Source organism: Choloepus didactylus, chromosome 16 (genome assembly GCF_015220235.1).
Source record: "Choloepus didactylus isolate mChoDid1 chromosome 16, mChoDid1.pri, whole genome shotgun sequence".
In the NCBI taxonomy this organism is placed as follows: Eukaryota; Metazoa; Chordata; class Mammalia; order Pilosa; family Megalonychidae; genus Choloepus; species Choloepus didactylus.
The window spans coordinates 25,142,893-25,150,291 of NC_051322.1; the positions used below are offsets into that span (position 1 = coordinate 25,142,893).

The window sequence follows — 7,399 nt, forward strand, 5'->3', positions numbered from 1 at the left end:
CATAACTCTCACCAAGGCGTCAATCACAAAAGTCAAATTGTACCCAAATTAACGGAATTTATTTTTCTTGGAAAAAGAATTTAACACACACACACACACACACACACTTCTCTGTTATAAATGTATTAATTTCCCTCTCTTTTTCCTTTCTCAGGTCCAAGTTGCCACATTGCTTCATTAAAACAAGAGACCACTTCCTTAACAGCTGTATTATCTTAAACCCACATAAACACTTCTCCTTAACCCCTTTTTTTGTAATATAAGACAAGTCTGAGTAGTTACGAATCGCAGACGCAAGAGGTTTCAGCATTCCCAATTATCAAAAAACAGAAAAAAACAAAAAACAAAAAAAGAAAGAAAGAAAAAAGTGCAACTTGAGGGACGACTCTCTTTAACATATCATTCAGAATGTGCAAAGCAGTATGTGCAGGCTGAGACGCAGCCCGGAGTCTGAATGGCAATCTCTCCACACTGTGGAACAATGCATTTGTGCCTAAACTTCTTTTGGAAAAAAAAAATATAATTAATTTGTAAGTCTGAAAAAAATATTTAATTTAAAAAAATTGTAAACTTGCAATAATGAAAAAGTGTACTTCTGAAGAAAACTACATGAACGTTTTTGTTGGTATTCAAGTCAGCTAGTGTTTATAATTCCTGGATATTGAATATAGGGGAAGCTCGGCTGCCCTAGCAACAAAACCAGCAAACGTCCTGATGACAACGAAGTGATGACATTAGCCATTCCTTAGGGTAGGAGGAACAGATGGATCTTATAGACCTATGACAAATATATATATAAATATATATATAAATATATATTAAAAATTTAGTGACTATGGTAAGCTTTTGTTCATTTGTTTCAGACTTTTTTCTCCTGTAAAAATATAGTACTGATTAACTTTTTTAAAAGAAAGATTTTACTGTAAATATGAATTTTTTTGTTTTTGTTTTTTTTTTGTTTTTTGTTTTGTTTTGTTTTGGGTTTTTTTGGTCTTATTTCTGTCCCTTTCCCTGGTTTGTTATCGTGACCTGTAGTGCCAACTCTGCTTCCAGAGGGGTAGTGCAGGATGAAATGCTGACCCTGATGTTGCTTCTCATTCATAAATAAGTAGAAAGTTGTTTCTCCAGTCTTTTGGGAACACAGGACTTAAAAGTCACATCGTGTGTAGATATTGCAAGCAGCATTACCAAGACACGGCAAAAAGAATTTGTCTGAATTGTAATGTTGCATTTGTGACCCTATTCTGGGATTTTCAGAGGTACAAGGTTAGAATGCTACAATGTTACCACTGTGCCTTCCAATGTTTATATCATCGGAAACATAACATAATCAAAGTGGCTGTGATTTAACAAAATGATTAAAGTGTTACCTACATGTGTAGCCCAAGTAGTGTGCAGTGAGGCATTTCTGAATACATGGTCAGATTTTTGGAAAAAAACAAAAACAAAAAAACAAGTAAGTTCAAAAACCATCAAATGAGAAAATCGCAAGTAGTGTGACAGAGCTGATTGGTTTTGTTGCGTTCTTGGTTGTTTTGTTTTGTTTTGTTTTTTTAAATGGGTTTACTAAAATGTAGATGACTTAACTGCCTCCTCCTTCGTTTGAAAAATGCCAATATCCAATCATCATGCAGCATTATAACAAGCCTTATAAGTACTAAAGCATTAAGTTGCACTTTCTGGAGGAGTAGTGCAGGATTTCTCTGGCCAGTCCGAATAACGTTTATACTTAACGTATTTGATAGAAACATAGATCAAGCTACGGCACAGCAACTCATCAGATAGCTAGCTTTGATGTCTGGGCACAACTGAACCAACTTCCATCGTGAATCTTTATAATGATTGACTTTGGTGTATAGTGCAGTAAACAAATAGTGCTCCTAGTTAAGTATCTGTCAGCATCCTTTTGTCTCTAACTCATTTCTGTTTTTACAGCCACACAATCTTGGCATGTATTAAGAAAAAAAAATCCCTGTTCAAGTAGTTTTTCCACCTATCAGCACTGAGTAAATGCCATCAATCCATCGAAATGGTCTAAATGTTCCATCTGTTCTCCTGTTTTGCCAGTTATATAGTAATGAAATACATTTGTAAATTTTATGCAACAAATGGCAGACGTATCATTATTTTGAAATTGTGTATGTAAAAGTTATATTTTTTCATGTAGACTCTTGTTATTGTGTTTTAATACATTGTATCAGTTTTTGTTTTTTTTTTAACTCTTGTGGTTTAAAAAGTCTCATTTAAATGAAATAGTGAGCTACAAGAATCTGAATTTTATGTTCATTTCTGAAAATGTAAGAACAAATAAGATAGTTACCACGTGGCCATCTTTTACAAACCCATAAACATTTTGATTAGCTGTGTGTGTGTGTTGAAAACTGTAAATATGTTCAGTAGTGATAAAACGAAAATACTTTGATTTGTTGATAGGTTCCTAAAATGTGGAGGTGGATTAAAACCTTAGGAGAATAGCAGAAATCAGACGTCACGAAAACTTATTTGGGGGCTTTCCTGTGAAATGTGTGAACAAAGGAGCTCGATGAAGGGTGTGGAAGACAATAATGTATACTCTCCTCTCTGAAAAATGGAAACCATTGTGTACTTGTTTCCTCCATATGTTAAAGATTTTGTTTTAGTGGTACATTATGCACTCACTTTGTATAGTCTACCAAGGCGGGTATCCCTAGGAACAATATTATATAGGAAGCAGGTATACTCTGATCACATTCAGGATAAGTGTACAGAAGAAAATACCATGTTTACTCTTTAGGGAACTGGAAACACTCCCTGCGTTGATGTACATTTTAAGAATGGCACTTTTGATACATGCTATCAGAAAGGTGCTTTATAGAGCTGAATTAAAGTTTTCAAATCTGTAAACAAAGCAAAAAATTAAATTGTAATCATTTGATTATTTTTGAAATTGGTGCTTTATATTTTGTTCTCACTCAGAGTAAAAGCTGCAATTTATCATTCACCAGCTTTGATGTATTCATTACTCAGTAATGTAATACCTCAATTGTTGAATTCCCTTTGGAAATAAGTGAAAAACTTTTGAACGGCCACCAAAAGCTGCTCATTCCTTTTTGCTTGGTGGAGAAACATGATCTGCACCTATCCATATTAATTGGGTTGTATCCCCATTAAAAAGATGGAAGGGAATGTGGCCTTTTTAGTGTGTTTTTCCCTATTGTTGTTTTGTAATTATCAAACCCAGGTAAGATATTGGTATCCTGCGCTGGATTTTCAAATGAAATTTAGCAGAAGACAGTTAGGATAAAAGTCCTTTACCAAAATTCCATATGGGTCCATACTACATTATATATGATGATACTTAGGCTGGGGATCTATTTAAGAAACTCGGACTTTCAGAGCAACTTGGAACAGTTGATCCACCTCCACATTCAAGTAATTTATGAATATGCAGAATAGGGATCTGTTCATCTAGAAATTTCTACCATTTGTCTTCTGTGTAGCTGCAAGGAACACTAATGTTTATACAACTGTCAGTCCACCCAGTGATGCAACTTGTTCTGATTCAGTCTTCCGATTCCTTTTTGTTCTTCACTTTTTTCTAGTTCTTATTTTTTTATCTTTATTTTTGATCTTTACTTTGATGAGGGGGTGGGGGGAGGGAGGGCATTGAACCAAGACTTGGGGTTAAGAGGATTTTCGTCTTTGCATCCAACAGGCAGAATATGGTCTGTGTCCAAAAGTGAACTTGAGTCAGGAATGAAACAATTTCAGCATAAACAAGCACAAAAATTTAGTCTGCTGGCTGACTGGAAACAAAAAAGGTCAAGATGGAATATGATGAATTCCAACACAATGGGGCACCAAGGCCTTTAGGCCTCTTTTTATTTTGTTTTGGTTTTGTTTTTCTTTAGAGATATGCTCTCTCATGGGACTTGAAGTGGACTCATCTTTGTGCAGTGCTGGTTTTGCCATACTCATTTCAAGTATTATAGACATATGTAATGGTGAAAATATATGAACTGTGGCCTTTTTCATTCTTGTTACTTGTGATGCAATTAAGTGAAGATAAGAAAAAAAAAAAAGCAGAGATTTACCATGTATCAGTGCCTGGCTTTTTGTTATAAAGCTTTGTTTGTCTAGTGCTCTTTTTGCTATAAAATAGAGTGTAGTACACCCTAGTAGGAAAAAAAAAACTAAATTTAAAAATAAAAAATATATTTGGCTTATTTTTCGCAGGAGCAATCCTTTTATACCATGAATATTACAAAAAAAAGTTGTCAGATTCTGAATATTTCTTCTTTGTAGATTTTTGGAATCATTATGAGTAAAAGTTTGTTACTTTATTTTACTATTTAAAAGATGTTATTTTACCATGTGTTACTGAGATGAAAGTGTATGGTAGCTTTTTTTGTTTTTTGTTTTGTTTTGTTTTGTTTTTTAGTTGTAGGTCGCAGCGGGGAAAGTTTTTGCGACTGTACACATAGCTGCAGCATTAAAAACTAAAAAAAAGTTGTTAAAAAAAGAAAAAAAGGGAAAACATTTCAAAAAAAGATAAACAGTTACACCTTGTTTTCAATGTGTGGCTGAGTGCCTCGATTTTTTCATGTTTTTGGTGTATTTCTGATTTGTAGAAGTGTCCAAACAAGTTGTGTGCTGGAGTTCCTTCAAGACAAAAAACAAACCCAGCTTGGTCTAGGCCATTACCTGTTTTCATCTGTAGTTATTCGATGAAGTCATGTACATGACCGTTCTGTAGCAATAAATGTGCCATTTTTATAAACTGTTTCTGACACTTGTTTCATTTCATTTTACATTGTCCATATAGTTCTTTTCTGTAAGTAAAACTGCATCTATATTTCTTTGTCCAAGTGTTGGAAGTATTGACAGCTTAAGAAACAAAACATACAAAAACAAATTTGCAAAAACAAATTGAAAAGCAAAGCACATGATTGACCAAGGAAGAGATGCCCTTAATGAAAATGGAACGGGATGCATGCAAAACAAAAGGAAAACTGTCTAGAGGATTAACTAATTGAAGGAATATAATTAATGTGTGTGTAACACGGAAGCTATGCATTTGAAGAGCTTTGAACTGCGCCAATGTTTTCGGTTGTGCTGCAGGTTGCTAAGTCAAGTCAGCCTTAACCTTTTGGATCAGTTGGTCGGCTGTTTGGCAGAACCTTCTCAGCTAGATCTTTTCAGACAAAAAATCTAAGATGATTTATTTTGTATCGCTTTGTTAAAAGCTGAGTATTGTTAACCACGATTAATATTACACTGTATTTATACTTTCTCAAACTCTACCCACTCCACCGCTTCTGGTTGACCCTGTTGACTATTAATCCAGATGTAAACAACCAGATGTTTTTCTAACTTGTACAGACTGACGTGTGTCACTGATTATGGGAGGAAAAAAATGTACAGATTAAAATATTCAGTGTTATGTACTGTAAGTTAATATTTTTGTAGAATAGACATCAATTGACTTTGCAAACCTTGGAGGTTGTATCAACATTGCATTGTAGAAATGTAAAGTGAAGTATGCAATGTAAAGGAAAGCCCGCGTAGATGAGCACTTCCTAAGAGAATGTTCGAATTGAGTATGTGGTAAATTTGGGGATGTCTCTGATATTGCTCTTGTATTCTTTCTAATGGGGTTTAGTGATTAGTTTTCCTGAAGGAAAATGTTATGATGCCTTTTGGTTCACATGTGAAGTGCCCTCCATAGCCAAATGTTGGGCTTTTTCTTTTTGGTTCAATTGTTTGCAGATATTTAAATTTTACTAAATTTCCAAAGATTTTGGTTGATAACCCCTTTTACCTTCTAAATGATTTGAGATGTTCTTATGTTCTTACTGTGTGTTTTAAATATATATAAAAGAGCCACAAGCATTTAGTCTTTCAGTATTATATTTGATCATATACTAACTAAAGGGGAAACTGAGTCTGGGCACCACTTCAGGATCTCTTGTATAGTCTATTAAACATTATGTTTTAATTAAAAGGACCACATTACAAGGAATATTAAATTTACTCTTTGGTAAATTTTTTCAAGAAGTTAAATTGCTGTAGAAACTAAAATATTCTCCAAAAGTTAAGACGATTCCAGTGATGATAGAAATGAAGGGAAAGAGCATCCAAAGGAGTTTGGGAACCATTTTTAATCTTATAATTGGATACATTCAAATAGGACCAAGAAAAATTTTATTCTAGGCTTCAATTGTAGACCACCTTTCTCATGACTAATAGTCTACAGGAAACTGCATTTCATTGTAAACAACAGAAAGAACTAGTGTGCTCCTTATAGGCACATTACTCCAAAGTTAAACATCTAAATTGCATGTGGGACCCCGTAATTCTCTGCCAGCCTGAAGATCTCATGTTCAACAAGTCCGTCTTCTGCTTCGAACTGGCTAGAAGCCCACATTCTCACTGTGTCATAATGAAACAGTTGTAAGAGGACTAGAAGGGCAAGAAGAAATAAAATCACCTTGGTATTCCTGAGAGATCATTCAAATTGAGGTTTGATGAACAAATACGGCCTCAAGTGAAAACTCACAAGTCTGCAGGAAAGGGATCCTCAGCTGGCACACCTGGGGAGAAAACACTAGTCACAAACAAATGTCTCACGGTCCAGCCCTGGATGTGTGCCATTTGCTTTGGGGTCAAAAAAGCCAGTTAAATCAGCCAGCCAGCCAATAACCAGGTGTGTGTTTGGAGTGCTAGACTCTTAAGATTCCTAATTCTATACGTAAGTATGACAAGAATCTCAGAGTTCAGCCTTTTTGCTATGGAAAGGTATATTTCTAAAGCAGTGTTTTTCATAACATTTTTTAGTTGTGGGCCCTTTGAAGATGAATGAAGTCACTTCATACATAAAGCACGTGTAAAATGTCACTTTCAGCTTTAGGAAGTTGACGCATGTACCTAGAGTTGAGGCATGGAAAGTTATTTGTGGGCCCTCAGTGAAGAAAATCTGGTGTAAGGTAACTCAAGTTTCAGTGCTTGGAAAAGGACTAGAACCGATCTCATTTACCTTGATTAGAGATGGCTGAGCCTAACCAGAACTGGAGTGGTGCCTGGCTTTTCTGAGTAAAAGAAAGACGCTTTGTGTAACAGAAAATAATAAGGTCCTCGTTCACATCTGTTGCACTATATTTAGAAGTCAAATGGCTCTGGCATTGGCATGAACATTCTTCTAAGAGGGACACAGAAACTTGCCAAGTGCAAACTGAAAATGTTCATGCAGAATCAGACCTGGTGGCTCGAGGTTTTCATCATAACCAGCGCATGGGTGAGGAAGCCTTATTACAAATTTTGAAGATCTGGAAAACTTGATTTTTGTAAGAAATTATTTTATTTTACATAATCTTTATCCATGAGGCAGGTAAGGACATATTACAGATGGAGACATGAAGAC

At 35.1% G+C, this 7,399-nt stretch overlaps 1 protein-coding gene across 29 annotated transcripts in view; it reads left to right on the forward strand.

Annotated features, from left to right (window-relative positions):
- Positions 1-4,762, forward strand: part of TCF4 (transcription factor 4) — a 345,156-nt gene extending 340,394 nt beyond the window's left edge. For all 29 annotated transcript variants that reach the window (XM_037806070.1, XM_037806078.1, XM_037806067.1 and 26 more), the window contains one exon: positions 155-4,762. The gene's annotated coding sequence lies outside the window, so the exon portion shown is untranslated. The remainder of the gene's footprint in view (positions 1-154) is intronic.
- The last annotated feature ends 2,637 nt before the right edge of the window (positions 4,763-7,399 follow it).